At 42.0% G+C, this 20,542-nt stretch overlaps 1 long non-coding RNA gene across 2 annotated transcripts in view; it reads right to left on the reverse strand.

Annotated features, from left to right (window-relative positions):
• LOC102552355 (uncharacterized) overlaps nucleotides 1-20,542 on the reverse strand; it is a 63,569-nt gene that overhangs the window by 16,255 nt on the left and 26,772 nt on the right. Inside the window, exons 3-4 of one of the 2 annotated variants that reach the window (XR_015627585.1) lie at nucleotides 1,939-2,234; nucleotides 579-1,635 (exon numbers count right to left, since the gene is read on the reverse strand). The exons of the other annotated variant lie outside the window; for it this stretch is intronic. This is a non-coding gene — a long non-coding RNA (uncharacterized LOC102552355). The remainder of the gene's footprint in view (nucleotides 1-578; nucleotides 1,636-1,938; nucleotides 2,235-20,542) is intronic. 2 annotated transcript variants of the gene reach the window in all.

Here is a 20,542-nt window from a genome sequence, read left to right on the forward strand (position 1 = left end):
AATAAAGCAACTCTCTTCCATCCATTGCTCTAAACAAAAATATCTCCTATCAGGCTAACTGAAGGAGAATCAGAAAAACATGAGGCCGGACTTAGATGAAATCAGGCTGTCCACTGTTCAAATTTGGGTCAAATTCCAGAGTTTTAGTACCGAATTCCTTTGAATAATTTCTTGTCAGCTATATCATTAATGGCCTTGTCTAGTGTCTAGTGAAGGGATTTGTAAGCATTCTATGGACTAACAGGGCTGAAAAATCACTGTGAGGTTATTTGAGCTAATCTTTCAAAGATGAAGGATTTTATTTCCATCTTACTTTGGGGGAATCCAAAATGCCATGCAAATGACCAGTGTGGGTCCCTTAATTGTTTGGGGTCAGATAAAATCTGGTGGGGCAGGGTAGGATGGGCTTTGGTTTTGCAAATTGATGATTGCACGAGCTGGGAAATGGACAACAACTTCCCGAATGGCTTTCTCAGCATATGGGAATGACAACCAGGTTATCGAGATCCCGAAGCAAGCAGATAGGCACAGACCAAGTTCCAGGGAATAACATGGGGAATCTAGGGGCTTATCCTTACCTCACACAGGATATACATATAGTTCATATGACCAGACTAAGCTTCTTCTCAGCCTTCCACAACTTCTTCTCAGCCTCGTTTCACACCAGAACATTCAGCTGCTGGTGCATGATCTCTGGATACATAGTCTGCCACTATTATATCCTTTTTCTTCTGAAGAGCTCAAAGGAAACAGAGTGAAGTTCTGCCCGTAGTTGGCACAGTAGTGAGAACAGTACACAGACTATATATACAGTCTGCTTTATAAAGTTATTGCTCAGAAACAGAATGGAGGGTATACAAGCTAAGAGGTACTGCAGAGCCACACAAGAAAGGCATGGTGGGAATCGCAAAGGGGGAAGTGACAAGGGTCACTTGGTGTGAGGGTCTCCACAGGGCACGAGATTACTTGGCCCATCCATTCCAAGTGGAGCATTTTTTCCTGTGGGAATTTCCTTTCATCCCTCCCCTTTCTCCACCTCTCAAGAATTTCTGAAGATCCTTTCCCCTCTGACCATCCGCCATTGGTTTTACTTTTCCACTACGGCCCCTTGGCATTTAGAGGCTGTTAAGTGGGCAGGTGATTGAGACTGTGGTGTGGATAAGAAGCTATTATGATATCTGGACCCCAGGACTCTTGCATGAGTGGGAATCACACACCTTCTCATTCCTTTCTTTATGATTCTTATCCTAATAGTTTGGTGGCAAAGTATTTTGCCAGAGACTGGGGAGTGACCAACAACCAAATCTTCTCATTTGGAAGAAGCCATTAAACATTAAGCCTTGTCTATCATACCCTCAAAATCTGCCAATTATTGTAACAATTTGAGTTTCGTTTTGGTTTTTCTTCACTTTCCTTATTCTTTGATGCAAGAGAAAGTATTACTTGTTAGCCAATGGACAGAGGTGTCTCAGGGTATCTGTTCCAGAGCATATCCTTTTCTGCAATGTCCTCCAGCTTGGTGTTTCTGTGAGCAGAGCAGAAGCACAATGCACCATTACCTCCACTCTCCCTGTGCTTAGAAGCACGCACCACTCCCAAGGCTGCAGGACAGAAGACTTCTGGGAAATGTATAGCCTGGGTTGAGGATGGTTGGAAGAAATAGCATTAGAGGCAGTGCCCTCCTTACAGATCTCCCCAAGTCACAGAATGCTGAGTTCTCCTGATGGTCACGGGTCCATGCTACTTTATCTTACCACTAAAGAGACCAGCCTGCAGGGTGAAAAACAGCAACTTGCCTAGGCCTTCCCTACAACAGAGTTGGGACACAGCCTGTGCTTCTAAGTTCCTGGTAGTCAACTGCAACCCCCAGGGCTTCCTCTTTCCTTCCTCTAAATCTGGAGGACCTGAGAGGAGACAGCTGTGGGTAGCTTTGCTCACAGGTGTTTCCGTTGGCTCCCAGACTCTGCTGCTTCTCTGGGAGACTCATTTGCAGTCTTTGCCCCGTCTCTTGAGATTCCTGGATCACGGTACAGACCTTCTCCAGAGACTTCCTTCACAGGGGCATCCAAGACAGGTCAGCAATTCACTCTCGCCTGAGTCATAAGTGGGGTGGGTGGGAAGGGTCCCAGGATTTTGCTTCTTAAGACTCAGCTCAATGTCCACCTGACTCAGCAGGAGCTGCTGACTTCTCTGGGGATGCTCTCACCAGAAGTGAGGAGGTTGTGTTTCTGTTTCTGTGAGGAGGAGACCAAAAGAGCTGACAGTGACCACTGGGAAGTAAAAAGCACACACACAAACATAGCAATCTCAACCCTATAAATAACCCTAATTAAAAAGAAAACACCAGCATATTCTCATCCTTTTTATTTTTTTTTTTTCTGCTGGACATCATGGGAGGTCCTCCCAGCAGAAACTCTAGGCTTGCCAACAATAACCAGGCTCTGAAAAAGAGAAGTTTCTATGTCTGTCTTCTCTCTCTCTCTCTCTCTCTCTCTCTCTCTCTCTCTCTCTCTCTCTCTTTCTCTCTCTCTTTCTCTCTCTCTCTCTCTCTCTCTCTCTCTCTCTCTCTCTCTTTCTCTCTCTCTTTCTCTCTCTTTCCCAGTTCAAACCTTAAGCCTCTTTTTCTGACTCTTCATTCTGATCTCCCCCTTTCCCTTTCTGTCCTTTAAGGTGATGTTTCTCCTGTCTCTGAATTTGTCTTCTACCCTGAAATATGAAACACTCTCGGTTGATTTATGAGGGCAGTTCAGCAGGGCTCCATCCATCACACAATTAAAATAGTGCATGAGGGCTTCCCCTGGAGGGAGGTTTTGGCTATTCTAGACTCATTTTTAAAACGGACCAGATAACAGGAGACATAGCACAGAAGTCTCTTTCTCTTATAAAACAGGAGGAGTGGAGATGTGGCTTAGCTGTCTAGGCAAGCTTTTTGAGAAGCCCCCGCCCCGGAGGGCAGAGTCTCTGTATAGCTAGAGTATGATGATGAGGCTGTGGCAGGTGACCAGTCTGAGTTCACCTTTCTGTTCAGTGAAAGAGGGACTCAGGGCTGAGAAGTTTTTAGGACCCTCCCTACATTCCAGGACACAATAGGAAAAGAACAGAACAGAGGAAGAACTAAGTGCTCGGCTTCAAGTTCATCAAAATTTAAACTTAGAAAGTATGGTCATTTAACTCCCAACGTTGTAAAACAAAACAAAACAAAACATTGTGAGAAGTTTTACTAGCTTAGAATCATGCAGCTAAACATCAGCAGGGTCAAGGGCTCTCATAAATGCAGTGAGTCTAGGTGGTCTCTTCAATATCACACTCCTTATTTATGTGTCTCATGCCAGCTTTGGAGCCCCAAACACTCCCACACACTTAGACCACAACTATTTATTGAGCATAAATATTTAGTGCCCCTCCATGCTTCCAAGCATCCAGTGAGTAATGCTATCGTTTTATTAATGACATTGAACTCTTCTCTCTCTCTCTCTCTCTCTCTCTCTCTCTCTCTCTCTCTCTCTCTCTCTCTCTCTCTGTGTGTGTGTGTGTGTGTGTGTGTGTGTGCGCATGTCCAGTGCCTTTGTGGTGTGCAGTGTATGCATACAGGCTTCCATATGTTTGAGTGTTTGTATGCATTCATAGGTCACAAGGCTGATTTCCAGAATCATGCCTGAAAGCTTTTCCACAGTATTCATTGAGGCAGAGTCTCCACAGAGTTCTTCAGTATGTCTAGTCTCTCTAACTAGCCTACTCCAGGGTTCCTGTCTCAACTTTCCAAGACTGAAATTACAGAGAGATGGACATATTCACTTGGCATTTTTGTGGGTCCTGGGGACCCACTCAGGTTCTCACACTGAAGCATTCTTAACTGCTGAACCATCTCCCCAGCCCCACGTCTGTTTTTGCCTCTGTATCTGCCTCTTCCACACTAGTTGTCAAGGCTGGACGCTCCTTTTTATTCTCTCCAAGTTGCTGAGACCCATGGTTGCTGGATTTTACTGCTGGTTTTCCATAAATCAGACTCTGTCCTTGATGTTCTGAAGACATGGAACCATGAAGCATAGTCTCACCATCCTAGCAACCTAAAAGGAAGAATAAGACTTACATTTCCAAGTCTGTATATTTCCTTTATAGGAAGATTATTAAAAATTCATACCTTTGGGGCCGGAGAGATGGCTAAGCAGTTAAAAGCACTGTATGGTCCTGCAGAGGACCTGGGTTCAATTCCCAGCATGCAAATGGTGCCTCAGAGCTGTCTGTAACTCTGACCACCTCTTTGTGTTTCTGAAAGCACCACACACATATGTAGTGCACAGAAATGCATGCAGGCAAAACACCCTACACATACAAAGAAAGTAATAGAATGAAAGCCAATGAAATTAGTGTACTTAAAAAATGCATACTGAATAAAATTAAAAAACGTTAATGTGGTATATGAAATGATGTTTACTTGGTCATCTCATCTTCTAAATCCTCTGCATGTGCCTTAACCCTTCAGACACTGCATGTTCTTTAGTCCCTTCCTGCATGAATTGACCTCCTCCATTATGCACAGTTCTAAAATCCACTGATCTTTTAAGACCCCCCTTTCTCTGTCACATCTATCCAGAAGTGGCTTTGAAAGTCCATTTTCTTGTCCTTTGTCCATCTCTCATATAGCATAGTATATCTTCTTGGTCTTCCCATTTCCCCCCTTGTAGTAAACTGGAGTCCTGTAGATCACAGGTGTGGTTCTGGAGAAAGTCAGGGTAATGACCTCTGTGACTTATTTAATTACTGTCCTTCCCTGCTGTCACCATGGGCTGTACTTCCCAGACATTCTGAGCTCTGATGAAACCGGGAAGATGCCCATCTTCTGCCCTAAGATCATCCGCAGGTCTGCCATGACTGAGAGATCCTCCCAGGAATCATCAGATTTGGGGCTCTGCTGTGTGTTCCGCTTGCCTATCTCATCCTCTGTGAGGGGCTGCCTCTTGGAGTAAAACAAGGGTTTCAAGAGTTGTTATCTTCAAGATAGTTATGACATCTAATCAAAACCTAAGTTGGAGGAATTTCAAGTGGAAAGACACATTGATTCTATGAGTAAATTTATGAGTTAGTGGATACAGACTTCTATAGGAGTTGTATTTAATCCACCTTATTATTATGTTTTGGAACTTTGACAATGACAGATCAACACCTTAAGATCTATTCTCCATTTCATGTTTTGCCCCCAAATATAAAACTACTAGACATGTCAGTATCTATGGTACCAAGTCTTTGGGTGCATGTTTTTAATTCAGAGCCACATTCCCTTTAATACTCTAGCTTTCTGAAGGCGATATATTTCAATGGATACACATTAAGAAAAGTCCTTGAATGTTACACTTAACTAGATATAAAGGAGAAAAGGTGGAAAATTGATCCAAAATTAGAAGTGCTAGAAAAACCTAGTGTTATATATCCAGCCAAAATATACAGGGACACCCAGTGAATTGGTCATAGGACATTTTGGTAAACCACATACATAGCTTCCAGAAAATGAATAATTCTGATTTATGTTATACGGTCTAATTATTTCCATGTAAATTCACGGTGAGTATAGGAAGGAGGGATAGAGACAGAAACAATATGATAAAAATGAAGGGAAAATGAATTTTCATGAATAACGAGATAAAGAAAGAGAAAGAAACATCCCTCCATACACAGAAAGCAAGAAGGATGATGTTTTTTTGTATTTACAATTTACAGTGCAAGATTGGGAAACTTCATTTTCCTTAAGTACTGACTCACAGTGTGCAGGCTTCAGTGACGGGCTCTATAAGGTCAAAGGTAACAACTTAGGACTTCCTGTGACTGGGCAGGGAACAGTCCTTTCATGTGGTCTTATACAGAACACCCTGAGATCTCAAAGGAAGCTGGGGAGCCTAAATGAAGAATAAGCTGGATGAGAAGCCTCCCAGGCAGTAGCCCATATTCTTCATGTGTACAAACTATAGAAAACATGTCACAGAGTCAGACAATTGACAGAATTCAATGAACTGCTGTGTGAGTAATAGAAAAGAAGTCAGAAGAATAGTATTCATTGTCAAGCTCAACCCCATTTGACTTTGTGTGTTTCTGTGTGTATTCATGGGTTCTGTATGCTTATGTATGAGTATGGTGTATAGTTGTCCATTCCTGTGTACATACATGGAGGATACAGGTCAGGGGAGACATTGGATGTCCAGCTATATTAGTCAAGGTTTCTTAAAAGAACAAAACAATAAGATATAATTTATTAATTTATCATACATTAAGATAGTAACAAGTTGTCTCATGCTTGAGATGCTGAGAACCCCATCAATACTTGGTCCCTGGGGTTGGGTGCCACAGCGTGTGGAGTATTTCCACAGTGACTGCCTCATACTGGAGAGCAACGAACTGATAGCCACAGACATTTCCAATCCGGTACCAAACCCTGAAAGGTTTCAGGGGAGCTGCTTGTTCTTGGCCAATGATGGACGCCTGGAGATGTTAGTCCTGGTATTAATAAAGGAATCAGCAGTAGCGGCAGCGACACTGCAAGTCAACTCTGCAGGAAGGGAAAGCAGACTGAGCAGAAGAGGAGTCTCCTTTCTTTTGCCACACCCACCAAAAAACACCATCCATACCCATGCTGGATTCTCCCACATCAATGAAAGCCATTTAGGGCATCCTTTAGACACATCTCCTTACTCAGGTCATTCTCCACATTCACATTAAAGCCAACTATCACACCCATTCTACCATGCTCCATCATATTCCTCTGGGATAGGATCTCCCCATGGAGTTAGGCTGGTGGCCCGATGCCCCAGTGCTCCTGCCATGTCTGCCCTCTACAGTGCTGGGGTTGCAGTGCTAAGGCAAGTGGACCACACCCAGATATTTACATGGGTGCTGGGATTCTAACTCAGGTCCTTGTGCTCATACACACAGCATATGCCCTCACCCACGGAGCCATCTTTCTAGCTTCCATTGATTCTGAGGTTGATCTGATCATCATTCTACAGATTGGAATCAGAAGGACCTTTCATGTCAGGATCCTAGAAAGCAGAGCTATTCCCCAGAACCTGAAGGATGGGTGGCTCCAGAATAAATGGACATTTTGAGCAACCCTCCTTCTTTTTGGCTTATTTTAAAGCTTGCTCAGCCATGAACTTTCCCAAGAGCATTTGGGAGGAGTAATTGTTTGTGTAGATATGTGTCTCTTTCTCTCAAAGAACATTACTAGCTTTTACTAAGGAAGATGGGAAATCAGATGATGATTGTGGTCAGGTACATTGGCTTTCGATTGCATAAAACTGTATTATTTTAACTGTAAATACGTCTGAACATCAAGACATTACTCCTTGTATTATATCTGTTCACCCCACAAAATTAAGTTATTCCAGAACCTTCAAATGGTGATGAAGATTAAATAAAGTTCTGTGCAGTTGTCCCTTGATGTGTCTGGAGATTTAGTTCAGGGTCTTCAGTTGGTAGCAAAATACATGGATGCTCAATTCCCTTATGGAAAACGCAATAGTATCTGCATGTGCTTTACACAATTCTCTTGTCTTGCATGCTTTGTCCCACTTAAAGATTCCTTGAAATATCTAATATAAGTGCTATGTAAATAGTTGTTATGGGATATGGTTTAAAAAAGGATGAAAATAAAAACATCCACACACGTTCAGTACAAACTAGGCTTTTATGGACATATTGATGTATTTTCCGTCCCCATTAGTGGAGATGGAAGCCATGGATATAGAGGGGCTGATTGCAAATGACACTCAAGATGCAGTAAGCTTAATTATCACAGACTCTGTGGCAGGTACAGTTGCCTTTGCCTCATTTTCTCCAAACCCATTGGCTGAAGCTCAAACTTCACATCTTCATGAGGACCCTTGACCTTTTGCTCATTGGATAACACTGCTGGGCTCTGCGCACAATTGTGCTCTTCAGGATGGTAGAACGTTCACCTCTTCAAGTGACTGCCAATCTTTCCTTCCAAGACCCTCTCAACCATGGTTTGCCTATGGTCAGCTAATCTTTCTGATTTGTATGTGTATTTTAGCATTACTGGTTTTGAAAAACAAGTAGAGAGCCCCCTATGGCAATAGTAATGGGCAGTGTCAGAATGATACGGTAAACGGGGATTGCACTATTGGACACCTGAGAATTGGAGCAGGCACTGAAACTTACGCTGTGTTCTGTGATGGGCAGAACTCATGTGGAAGATCTTACTAGTTTCTGAGTGTCTCATTAAAAGATCATCATCAACAAACGACTGTATGCTTACACACACACACACACACACACACACACACACACACACACACACACACGCCAATGTAGACAAGAACCTCAAAACCAGGTAGCTAAGGAAGATTGGAGGAGATGAAAAGACAGCACAGAAAAGGTCCTGTCATTCATGGCCTTTGATACTTACATGAGACAATAATGATCACAATTACAGACATACAATAATGAGCAGAATGGCATCAGGAAGCCACTGAGAGAACCCAGAAGGTCATAAGCAACTCAATGGGGATAAATGAGAGTGAGAGCTATTCTGGACTTAATGTGACGAGTGGAAACACCTAAAGAACAGGGGAGTTTGTTGTCTGCTTATTGGTTTTTTTTTTTTTTTTTAGGGTCTAGAACAGAGCTTGGGCACTTAGCTTTTAATAATCACTTACTGAAGGCATGAGTAATGGTTTGTCAAATAGAGCTGCTTTAAAAATTCACTGGGATACCTTAGGAAGTAATGAGACCTTCATGCCTGTAATTAACCAGACATGATTTTTGGTGAGATGTGATACAACACACTCGAACATGGAGTGGAAGCTTGACTAGGTGACCTTCAATGTCTATGCCAACCTCGAGATTTAATTATTAAATAAATCATGGACTGGGCCAGTCCCCAGAAAACAATCACAGTCTTGATGGCCTTCCAAGCAGTCTCTTGACAATTCATTTATCCCCTAACACCCTATCCCCCCACTCTGAGTGTTGATTCTAAGGACCCCTTAGATTGCAGATGGATTTATTCATTAATTGAATGATTGTGGTGACCTCCTGCTGATCTGGCAAGGGCACAGCTTTCAGCTCATACTTCTATCAATTTTTAAGAGTGTCCAGGATAGAGTCTGGCAGGCATCAAGAGCAGGGAAGGATACAGTTTCCACTGGGAATCCAGGCTTGAGGTATCCCTCCTCCCGCTGCTCATCCCCCTTCCCATCACAGCTAGTACAAGTTCCAAAGCTCTGGCTTCTCCTGCTTGGCTCCTTCTGGTCCACACATCCCACCCCCATACTTTTTTTATACAAGCCGGAACCGAATTCCCTGAGCCCCTAACTGGTGTGTAGACTCAGAGCATAAACACAATCCCTGGCATTAATCACAGTTAATAGAAACCAGAGATGAGCTGTCACGGAGTTGGCTGGCCTGATGCTGAGTCAATGCAACCTTTTAAAAACACCAAGAAATACACACACGGGCTGGGAACAGAGCATGAAAGAAATTCCAGGGAATATTTCCCTTCTTTTCCCCCCTGGTTTTCTTCTTTTAATTATGCAGGAATCCACCCACCAGAAAAACATAAAGAATTAAAAATAGACTCAGACTTCTGAAGCTCTGCAATAGAATGGTACACGGAGAAGAAAGCATCTTTTTATTACAGGCCATTCTTACAAGAGGTTTAACTATTTCAATATGAAAAGGACGCATGGTCCATCTGGTGGCTAGCTCATCGCTGTAGTTGCTGTTCTCAGCAGCCGCGTGGCTGGCATAGCTTGTTAAACAGTGAACTTGTAATGTTGTAATGTTGGCTTGGAGTTCAAGATTGACTGAGTTTGATTGACTGAGTTTTTATTTTTTAGGATTTCTGTGTCATTGGGTAATTTGTCTTATTCCTAAATTTAATTAGTTCACCTGCATGAAGACAATAAGAATATTCAGTACACCGGATTGTAATGAAGATTTAATGACATAATCATTTATCCAGCCCAGACGCTGAGATATACACAATATATGATAAAGGTTAATTGAGTCTAGATTTGGTTATGCAACCGATGACATCCAAAACCAAAAACCTAATAGCCAGTGAAGTGTATGTATGTATTTGTGTGTTTTGTGTGTGTATACATAAAACATTAGCCAAGTATATACATTATGCTAAATGTAAATTTTTATGGTGGCATTTTACATGGACTCAGTGGTAGCTGCAATGTACAAAATCATTTTTCTTTGGTCTGTGCTATTAGAACCAGTCTTTGTGCATTGAAACACACACACACACACACACACACACACACACACACACACACACACACACACAAACACGTATAGCATGCAGTTCCAATTCATTTGAATCAGTTCAAACACGATGAGAAATAGGTGAAAATTAGAGGCAACTTATCTGTTATCATCCTACTAGTCCTTAATTATTTACTCAGTTCCTACTCAATACCCTGACCTAATGGCTTAATGGATTATTATTTATTACCTTGTGAGGCCCAAACAAATATTTCCATTGCTTGGTTAGTGTGTATATGTATATAGTGTAAAGAAGCTAAATATTTTTTCTAATATCATCCAGGGTCTGCATTGGACTGAAGCTTGGAGTAACCCAGATTTTTGGTGCTTGGATGACAATGCCTTTTCTAGAATGGAACTGGGTTTGCCTAACACTCTCTGTTAAAAATTGAGCACAGGCTATGTGTGAAAATTGCTCATTGTGTCTTCAATGCTAAATGTGAGACATAGTCCATGTGGTTAGGATAACCATTTTATAACTCACTGTTCAAAGCAGAAACCTTCTGACTAGAAGACAGGACACTACAATAAATATTCTTCAGGAATATGTATAAATAGGTCCAATGGAAAATCTAAGACACATGTCATCCTAAGGGAAGCAGGCTGCTCTGGGAGCTGTCTGGGATCTTAGGATACCAGGGAGTCAGTTCTTCAAAGTGCTCTTTTGACTGGCTTTGAACTTGCTGCCTGGAGTCTTTTGTAATCCTTTTTTGTTTGTTTGCTTGTTTGCTTTGAGACAGGTTCTCATTCTATATCCTTAGCTGGTTTGGAACTCACCATGTAGACCGGGACGGCCTTGAACTCATGGAGATTCACCTGCTTCTGCCTTTCTAGTGTTGGAATTAATGGCATGTGTCATTGTACCTGGGTTCATTCAGGGATTCTTAGCTTTGATTCATAGAAATGACATCATTTGGAGTCAACCAATCAAATTTAGGTATGTGCTTCATTCAGTGGTCCATGTGCCGAGGCAAGATTTGAGTGTAATCAGCACTGACTGCTGAACGATTTTTATCTTCCCCGTCTATAGAACTTAGACCAGAATTGTTTGAAGCCACACAGATAATCATATAAAACATTTCTTAAAGTTCCCATCTTTTCTGAGGTAAACACAGCTATTTCTTTAATAGTGCTTTTGGAAGAAAACAATTTGAAAGTTTTGAATGAAATTTCTTATGCTACTCACAACTTTAATATCTACTCTAAGGCTTTGGTGATAGTTTGTATGGTGGTTTGTCATACTGCAGATCCTTATGCAGGCTCTAGAAAACTACTTATTATGACATCGATGTAGTATAATGTAAACAAAATATCTGAGAAATGAGAGTAGGTTTTGTTTGTGTGTGTGCATATACAGGAGCATGTGTGTGTGTGTGTGTATGTGGGCACACACGCATGTGCATATGCATTCACTTGCATGCGTGTGCATGAGCATGCACCTGCATGAGTGTATGTGTGTGTGCATGTATAAGTGCATTCAGCTGCATATGTGTGTGTATGTACATGAACACACACCTACATGCATATATGTGTGTGTTTGCTATTACCCAAAGTTTTTCCTATATATCTCTAGGCTTAGTGTAAGCTCCTTAACTTTACTAGGCTTCTGAATTTCTTCTCTAGATTTTTACTTCTCTTAGGGATTTATCTATGAGTGGAATTGCTGGATTGTTTTACAAATATACTAACACTTTTGAGGAACATGTAGACTTTCCCAAATTATTTACCCCAGTTTGTATTCCCATTAATGATGAATGATGGCTACAGTTTCTCTACCCCCTCACCAAAACACAGTATCTAAATTTCTTTTTCCAGTATCTGAGTGGGAGGGAAATAGTATCTCACTATGGTCTTGTTTACATCCATTTCCATGATTATTCCTGAAACTAATCTCTTATAAACATATGATTATTTATCCTCATTAGTTTTCAAGATGCTAGAATGCCACCATTACGTTGAGCACTCATTACCAGAAGACTGAGTGAGAAATGAACAAAGAAAGCCCATAGCGAAAGTCCAGCCATTGGAGAAAAAAAGAAAAGAAAAAATGTGACTAGCAGAGTCTATGACAATACAGGGAGCTGCATGTCCCTGCAGAGTTCAAATTGAGTGTAAGCATTTGTTCTCTCTAGACCTGAGCTTCTGCTCGCAGCTGGCTGCTGTCCATCAGTGGTCACCACATTAAGGGACAGTGCCTAGTCAGACACCTCCACCCTTTCCCCAAGGATTTGTTTGTCTAATGGTTCTTCACTAACAGGGCAGAGAGACCCACATCTCTCTTGAAAGGATATCCATTTTTCATGACATTTACTGATTGTGACCTTGGTGTATGTTTCATGTGGCCTTTTCCTCTATCAAAGGGATTGTGTTTGAGAACAAGAGGCAAGCCTGAGAAAGATGTGTCACTTCGCAAGGCTTTGAAATAGACCATTTTGAATAAATAATATATCAGCAAAAACAACTGGTCAACTCCTGTGTCTGCTTCATCCTCATTTTTGGATGTTTAACCGTTTGATGACTTGTATCTTTGACTCAGACATCTCCCAAGAAAGAAAAGCAATGGGAAATGTGGAGATCAGTGGGCACACTATCATCTGCCTTGTGCAAACTAGAGACCTGTGAAACTTATCTGACTCTGAAGTCCCGAGGTTTTGGGTGGAAATGAGAGTAGGAGTCCCTAGCCAGGTCTCAAGGTCCAAAGGCCGGAGCATCTGGGATTCTGATTTCCATGCACAGGAGGAATTGAATACTTCAGTGGCAAAGGAAAGAGTGATTGGTCTTTCCTTTGCCCTTTCATTCTATGGAATCCCCCAGTGAGATGATTCCTGGATCATTGGTGAGGGTGGATATTCTTCAGTCTACTGAATCATATGTCAGTCTTTCCCAGAAGCACTCTCATACACAGAAATAATAACACAGGCATATCCAGAAATAACCCAGACAACTTGACACATCAGATCAGCTATGTGATTAGCCTGACTATCCTCTGAGTGCTCATATCTTCTTTTTGTCATCGCCTCTGCTGGTTCCTTTGTCTGAAAATTCCTTCTTCTTCAATTTGTGCCATATACAAAGTCACTACTTATAAATAATTTAATAGTGTGTATTACATTTTTATTTTTCCTTTGAAAATTTCATCTATGTGCATACTGAGTTTGGGGCATTTTTACGCTCTTATTAGTTACCATCTCTCTCCCTGCCTCTCCTGTGGCAACCTTTTCCCTCAACTATCCCTCTATTATTTAGCTCTCTCCTTTTCTTTTAAACTCATAGCTCTTGAGTGAGGGGTGGGGCCTAGTAAACTCTCCAATGAGGAGTGGGGCCTATTAAGTTCTTCAATGAGGGGTGTGGCTTAGTAAGTTCTTCAGTGATTGATGGGTCCCTCATAAGTTCCTCCTCCATGTATGGTGAGATGGTCACTGCTAGAACTACGTGCAAGTCTTTTCCAGGTAACTGTAGTTGCAGCGTGTTCATGAGTGCCATGGTATAATGCCCTGAAGACAGTTTAGTAGCAATTCTCCCTAACCACTGGTTCTCCCAGCCTTTCGATTGCCTCTTCTACACTGATCTCTAAGCCTTGTGGTGGGAGAGGGAGAGAGAGGTGCTCTATTTAGAGAAAGAGTTGCACAACCATTGATTCTCCATGCTTTGTGAATTGTTGAGTCTCTGTATTAATCACCGCTCCCTGTGAAACAGAGCATCTCTGATAAAGGTTGATAGCAGCATTAACCTCAGAACATGGCCAGAAATGTCATCCAAACACTTTCTGACTTCTTTTAATTTACTTTTTTCAATCTATTTTTCTTTTATTGAAAACAGATTTATTCCCCATACAATATATTCTGCTTATGGTTGCCCATCGCCCAACTCATCCACAGTTCTTTCCCACCCTGTCTTGCCTCTGGATCCACACCCTTTCTGTCTCTCTTTAGAAAACAAACAGGCATCTAAGGAATAATAATAAAATAAGATAAAACAAAAACAAACAAGTCAGATTAGAACTAAACAAACTAAAAGAAGAAAGGGAGCCAAAGAAAGACCATGAGAAACATAAACACAGAGACACACTCGTTCACACACATAGGAACCCCATGGAAATACAAAAATGGAAACCTTGATATACACTCAAAGAATCTGTAAGGTTGGAAAAAGAAGTCTTGGCACTATATTTGAGAAAAAATACCCGTAAAGATTCTGTTGGATTTGTTTTGCATTGGCCATCTTCTGGGCATAGGGCCTACCCTTAAGAGTAGTTTGTTTCTCCAATGAGACTCTGTTGGAGAAAACTGAATTTTTAATGCTAATTCTTCAAGATTCAGATCAGTAGTCTATTCTTTGAGGGCTTCTCTAGCTTTTTCCATTCCTCTTTTTCTGAGCAGACCTCCTCCTCCTCCTCAACTGTATCTATTATACCTTACACAAAAACAGGCCCTTTCCCTCACATTCATTGAGTACTCACTAGGTTATGTACTGTGCTAGGCTTCAAAACAATTGTAACACATTCCATTCCCTCCTTAGCTTTCTTGATGTAGCAGAAGAGAAGGAAAAGTGTACAGAAAATTGCTACATCATATAAAATCTTTGGAACTGTGAGAATCACTGGGATGGGGTAGCAGATGAGTCATAGAGGGGGAAGATATGATTGTTGGCTTTTGAGTTAATGGATGCCAGGGAGTCTCAAAGGATGGGTAAGAGCTAGATGGGAGGAGAAGGCAGAATAGGAGGCTTCTATCAGAAGCAGAAAACGAAGATACAACTTGTTGGCAAGAGAAAAGGCTGAGCCGAGAAGGTGATTGTAGAACTAAATGCACACGCGCAGAAAAGGATCCCTGTGGTATGCGCTGAAGCTTGAGGGGTTGGCTATTCTCTGTCCAGAATGGTTCTCCCTTGCTGCCTTTGTCCTCTCCTGTCCTCAGGAAAAAAGGCTGTGTTTAATTTGGGTTTATATTTAAGTGTTTAATGCAGGATGATTTTTGGCAGGCATTCTAAACTGCTCACAGAATGAGTGAGTGAATGAATGAATGAGTGAATGAACGAGAGACAAGCAACAATGGACTGTGATCACAAATTGGCTGTAAACCATCTATGAAGAAGAAACAACGATTTCCACAAAGCGCTTGGTTCACTTTGAAAAAGGATGTTAATTTCATTTTTTTTACCCCACCATTTCATCCATTTTATTACCATATATTTCCTCAAAAGAAGGTCTGGCTAATATCAAAACAAAGCAGAGTGCTCTGGTTTTAATTACCTCTCTCAAGGCCATGCTGGCTAGGCAAACGCTGCCTGGATCCCACTTGAACCATGATCAGAAACATGCTGTCTGCTTCCCTTGTAAGCTCCGACGGGTGTGCATGAAGCTTCTATTGATACGGGTTGACTTGGGGGCTTTATCTTTTAATAGGGGTGATAAGATTCTAATGCCTCCGCCCTCCCCTATCTGTGTGCTAGTGGTGGGAACAGTCACCAGAGTGATGTGCAGGCGGCAGTGGCGGGGCCCTGGGTTAACCTCAGAGAAATACAAATATGAGTGGGTGGAGAGGTTGCTTTCCATGAGAATCTGTCTCCTTCTCTTTCACAGCCTGGCCCACACTAGTGGGCCCTTTGCCAGCAAGCAGAGCTTAAGATTATTTTTCCATTGGTCAGAGGAAGTTTTCTCTCTCTCCTCTCTCTCTCTCTCTCTCTCTCTCTCTCTCTCTCTCTCTCTCTCTGTTCTTGTGAATGGAGTTACAAACCTTTCATTTTCACTGAGAACTTTTGGAATTTCATTTTAGTACAATGAAAGATGACTCAGATTCTTCGGACACATCAGAGGCAAGGTCTGAGCCTGAGCCAGCAAAGGTGCTGCAGCCATGGCAGCTGTGTGTCTCATGAAGCAACCACACCTTTCTGAACCTAGGTTTTCTTGATGAGTGTGCGGTACTTATCTACTTCAGGCAAATAAAATATAGCTCAGTATCTTTACTAATTTACCTGAGAAGGTAAATAAGATGAAATGCATGTAAAGAAACTGTAAGTACTCAGTAGACACTCCATGTTTCTTATTTTTCTTCCTATGCCCTTGAATTTAGACAAGGAGTCATCGCATCTTCCCATGTTTTCTGTATATTTGGGGATAAAGTTGTGAGTAAAAGTCTAAGATGCCCAAGGGAAAGGTTTACATATACAATGCCACATCCCACCCACTGATCTCATTCCCTCCACAGACCAAATATTTATTAAGTTTATGCTTGTGCTTGAAGCTGCCCGAGACTGCAGTTTATAGTTGGATCAGAGATGCTTGCTGACCTCTCTCCTCAGGAAACTTATCTCTTAATACAGCGAAAGAACATTATACACAGGGCTAGTAAATACCACCAAGTAGTGTCTGTGTGTGTGTGTGTGTTTGTGGTGTGTGTGTGTGTGTCTGTGTGTGCACGCACGCACACACATGCATGTGCACACATAATAAGACATTTTGGAAGGAGGAACAGAAAACAAGGACAAGAGATAGAAAACACAATTTTTAAATATTTTAGGTTAGGTTGGGGGGGGTTGCGTAATGAGCAAAAATATCTATATTTTCTTATAGGCTATGGCTTGGCCAAAAACAAAGCTAATTATTTTCCCTCTTAATACAGATTAGATGTTGCTGCCTCTCTGTTTCTGGGTTAAGCTATTTCTCCTGGATATAGTTTTATTATCTAATGGAGAAATATAATTCATATTTTCCAGACTAAAGCGAAATCTCAGTTTCTTTACTATGAACGATCCCGCCTCTCTGTGATATGTCATAGACACAAGATACAAGATAGTTTAGGACTCAGTAAATGAAATTAACATTTTAAATTGTTTTGAAGAAAATTTATCTAAGAAATATGCCACCAAACTCCAAACTGGCCTGGTCTAGGGACCAAGACACCATTACTTTTCAATCAATTCTTCCAGTTCCCATCTTCTCCAGATTCTGTTTGTGTCAAGACCAGAGAGCAAGAACTTCAGCAGAAATGGAAGGCTGCCGCTGACCAGTTTTCCTGAAAATCAGGTCCACCGCTAGAGGAAAAAGAATCCCATGTTCTGAGAAACAGGAGCATGTGTAATTAATACTTCACATATCCATGAGACAGATGAAGACACACACACAGTTGTTAAAGGAGGACATGACGAACCTTGGCTGTTATCATGTGGGTGCCAATGTCCTCTGTCTGAGAGAGCTATAGCAATGGGAATGGTACTCACTACGCACCAGAACAATGCTGAACCAAAGGACCCACCACAGGAAAGAAAGGCACAACCGAACAGCCATGCAATCATCTTATGAAATCCTTCATGTTTCTGTTTTAATCTTCTCACATTTATGTGCTGACTTAGAATGTTTGCATATGACCGAGACCACAGGGAACACTCCGCAAATATCCTTTATTTGCTGCTGTGTACGAGAGAAGGGAAACAACCTCTGAGATCCCAGTAGTCACTATCTGACCCAAGTGGCTCCCAGATGTAAGGCCTTAGGAGTTTGACTACTGAAAGCCTCCAACTACATTAAAAACCAGTGAATCTAATAATGTAACACAATGGGAATCACAATGGGATCACAACTGGGAGCCTGGTGTGTTTGAGGTTTAGAGAGAGTGTTCAGGGGACAAGTGCTTTCTGGGAGCACACAGCTCATGGCTTTCATTCCTATTTGTTTTGGATGTATCTCTCCCATGACCTGGCTTGTTTGCTCTAGACAAGAGTCCAGGCAGAGTGAGGCAGAGCCCACACCCAGCCCCGTGTCTGCTGTCTCCTGTCACTGCTGGCCTTGTTTGCAGCCTATGTCAAGAAGCACTCTCTCGAACTTTATATAATTTGTCAGAGAGGGGGGGTCTTTCTTTTTAAACTTGGAGGCAGCATCAAAGAATACCCAGAGCCCTGCACAAACTGCTTTTTACCATGTGGACGACTAGGTTCCTAGTGTTTTCTTTGCCTCTTGCCCCCAAATCAAATGGAAACTCTCTGGCAAGGATAAAAACATATGGTTTTCCCCATTGCACCCACCCACCTTTCTTTTATCAGGGAAAACAGTGGAAAACCAGACTGCTGGCCCAGGCTGTTGGCACCTGAAACTCTCTCCCTCCTCGTATCTACTATCTCAGCAACAAGGATGGAGAGAGACCACTAACCAGCTTTCTCCTCACTTAGCCCTCACGACAAGCGGGCTGGATTGTGCGTTGCCTCATCTTTGGCGACAGGAACTGGGCAGTTGAAAGAATTCAGCTTCATCATAAATGAAGGAAGAATGGAAGCCATACTCTGGTGGTCATTTCCAAATCAAGTTGGCTTTTGTTTGAACTAAAAGGAAGGGGAAATGAGCGCCACCCCAGCGTTGGCAACGGGGTGTTGTTTTCCAGAACCAGGTCTGATTAACTTCCGGGAACTTCCGGGAACTCAGGCCAGTCACATTTTCTAAGTGGCACTTTGGGTACTTGTGATCCCGGATTTCCTTGGCCAAATGAGCAGCGGTGCATTTCTAGGGTTTCCCCGGGCATCTTTCTAGGGTGTGTGCCTTGGGGTGGGGGATGTTAATCATATACAGCTCATAGGCTTCAAGCATGACCAAGGGACTGCTCTTTACATTGTAGGCTGGTAGATGGAGCCGGAACTTAGGATCAGCGTAGCAGTAGGGAGAAGTGAGGCACTTTCTCCTCACCCCTCTTTGCTCTGCTGCAGGATTCATGGGAGGCTGAGAATTTTGTGTCATTTTGGACCTTAAAGCTAGTCATCAAAGCAAATAATACAGAACATATTCGATGTACAGTGTATGACATTACATTTTTACTTAAGGGCCCATGTGTTAATGGAGATTCTGGAGAGAATGTGTAACTTTGGTCTCATGAGTGAAGTCTGTAAAAATCAATTCAGGAGTCATTCCTTATCCACACTTGATTTTTTGATTTTTGTTACTTATATTAAGCAAGGTCCACAACTATTAAATGGAAAATTTCCAGAAGTAAACAATGAGTTCATATATTTTATATAACTCCTATCAGTCTACTGATATTATTGTCTTATTTTATTATTAGTTATTATTGTTAGTATGCTCAATTTATAAATTGAACTTTTTCAATATGGAGGTGCTAGAAAATACGGACTTTGGTACCACCCAGAGTGGTAGCGATTTCAACATACATGTCCTATAGATAAGGTTTTCTACTTGATCTAGCTCAAATTTTGGGGAGTTGTAGAGAATAGGAAGGAAATCTACTGGAGTGGAAAGTACCTGAGATTTGGAGCGAAAGAAATCTGGATTCCAGAAACATTTATTAAGCCTTTGTAGTGTATATGACTTGGGACTAGATCCCAAGGTAGAAAAAAATACAGACAAAAATTTACAAAAACCTTAGAATGGGGAAATGGATAGTCACACAAAAAAGACAACACGGTGTGTTCAGAGACACTTCGCCAGTATAGTCTAACAAACAAGGAAGGTTCTCGGCAGTAAAGAATAGCTCCTCGGAGCAAAAGAAGTTCACGAAGGTTCCACAGAGGTGATTTTCCGTGGGTATTTCACCTTATCTGTATCGGATTGCCACAGGGAGCAAAGCAGTCCTAAGGGGAATGGAGTGTGCCCACAGGTGGAGGCCTGAGAGCTAACCTCCACTTGATAATTAGCTTTGTTAGTTGATTGTTTAGTGACTTTGGATCGTTTAGTTACTTAATCTCTGTTAACCTCAATTTCCTCTTCTTTATAATGGGGGACATAACATAGTAATTATGAGCCAGTGCTTTGGAAATACGTATTTTAAATAAGGCGCCCCATTCAGATCCCTCTAAATCCCAGCCAAGGAATACTCTGCTGTTTTTGGCATGGGAGTTGGGGTGTCTCCTGGGGACCCTGAGAATCAATAGTCACATCTGGGTTAAGGAAAAAATAAAAGAGGAACACTGAGTTGAGAGTAGGCCAGCCCAGGAATGGCGGTGTGGGTTGGTATAAGAAAGAGAATTTGAAAATGAAGTGCTGCTGGTGCTTCAGAGGTATCCTCCTGGCTCTTAGCAGTCAGCCAATGCCTTCCTACTGCCCAGAGTCAGTGGCCTGTGAGCATGCTATTTAAGTGTTGGGATCATCTGGGTCTGAGGTCAGGTTGCTTTAGTTCCCTTAGCAGAGCCACCAGGCCCCTGCTCCAGCATTTACTGTCATCTGCATAAAGGAGCCTGTGACTGAGTTCTTGGATCAGCACTGGGGTGGCTGATTAGTGTGCAACCTGAGGACAAAGAGTGTGTCTTACATAACTCAAGC

Source organism: Rattus norvegicus, chromosome 8 (genome assembly GCF_021556685.1).
Source record: "Rattus norvegicus strain SHRSP/BbbUtx chromosome 8, alternate assembly SHRSP_T2T, whole genome shotgun sequence".
Classification (NCBI taxonomy): Eukaryota; Metazoa; Chordata; class Mammalia; order Rodentia; family Muridae; genus Rattus; species Rattus norvegicus.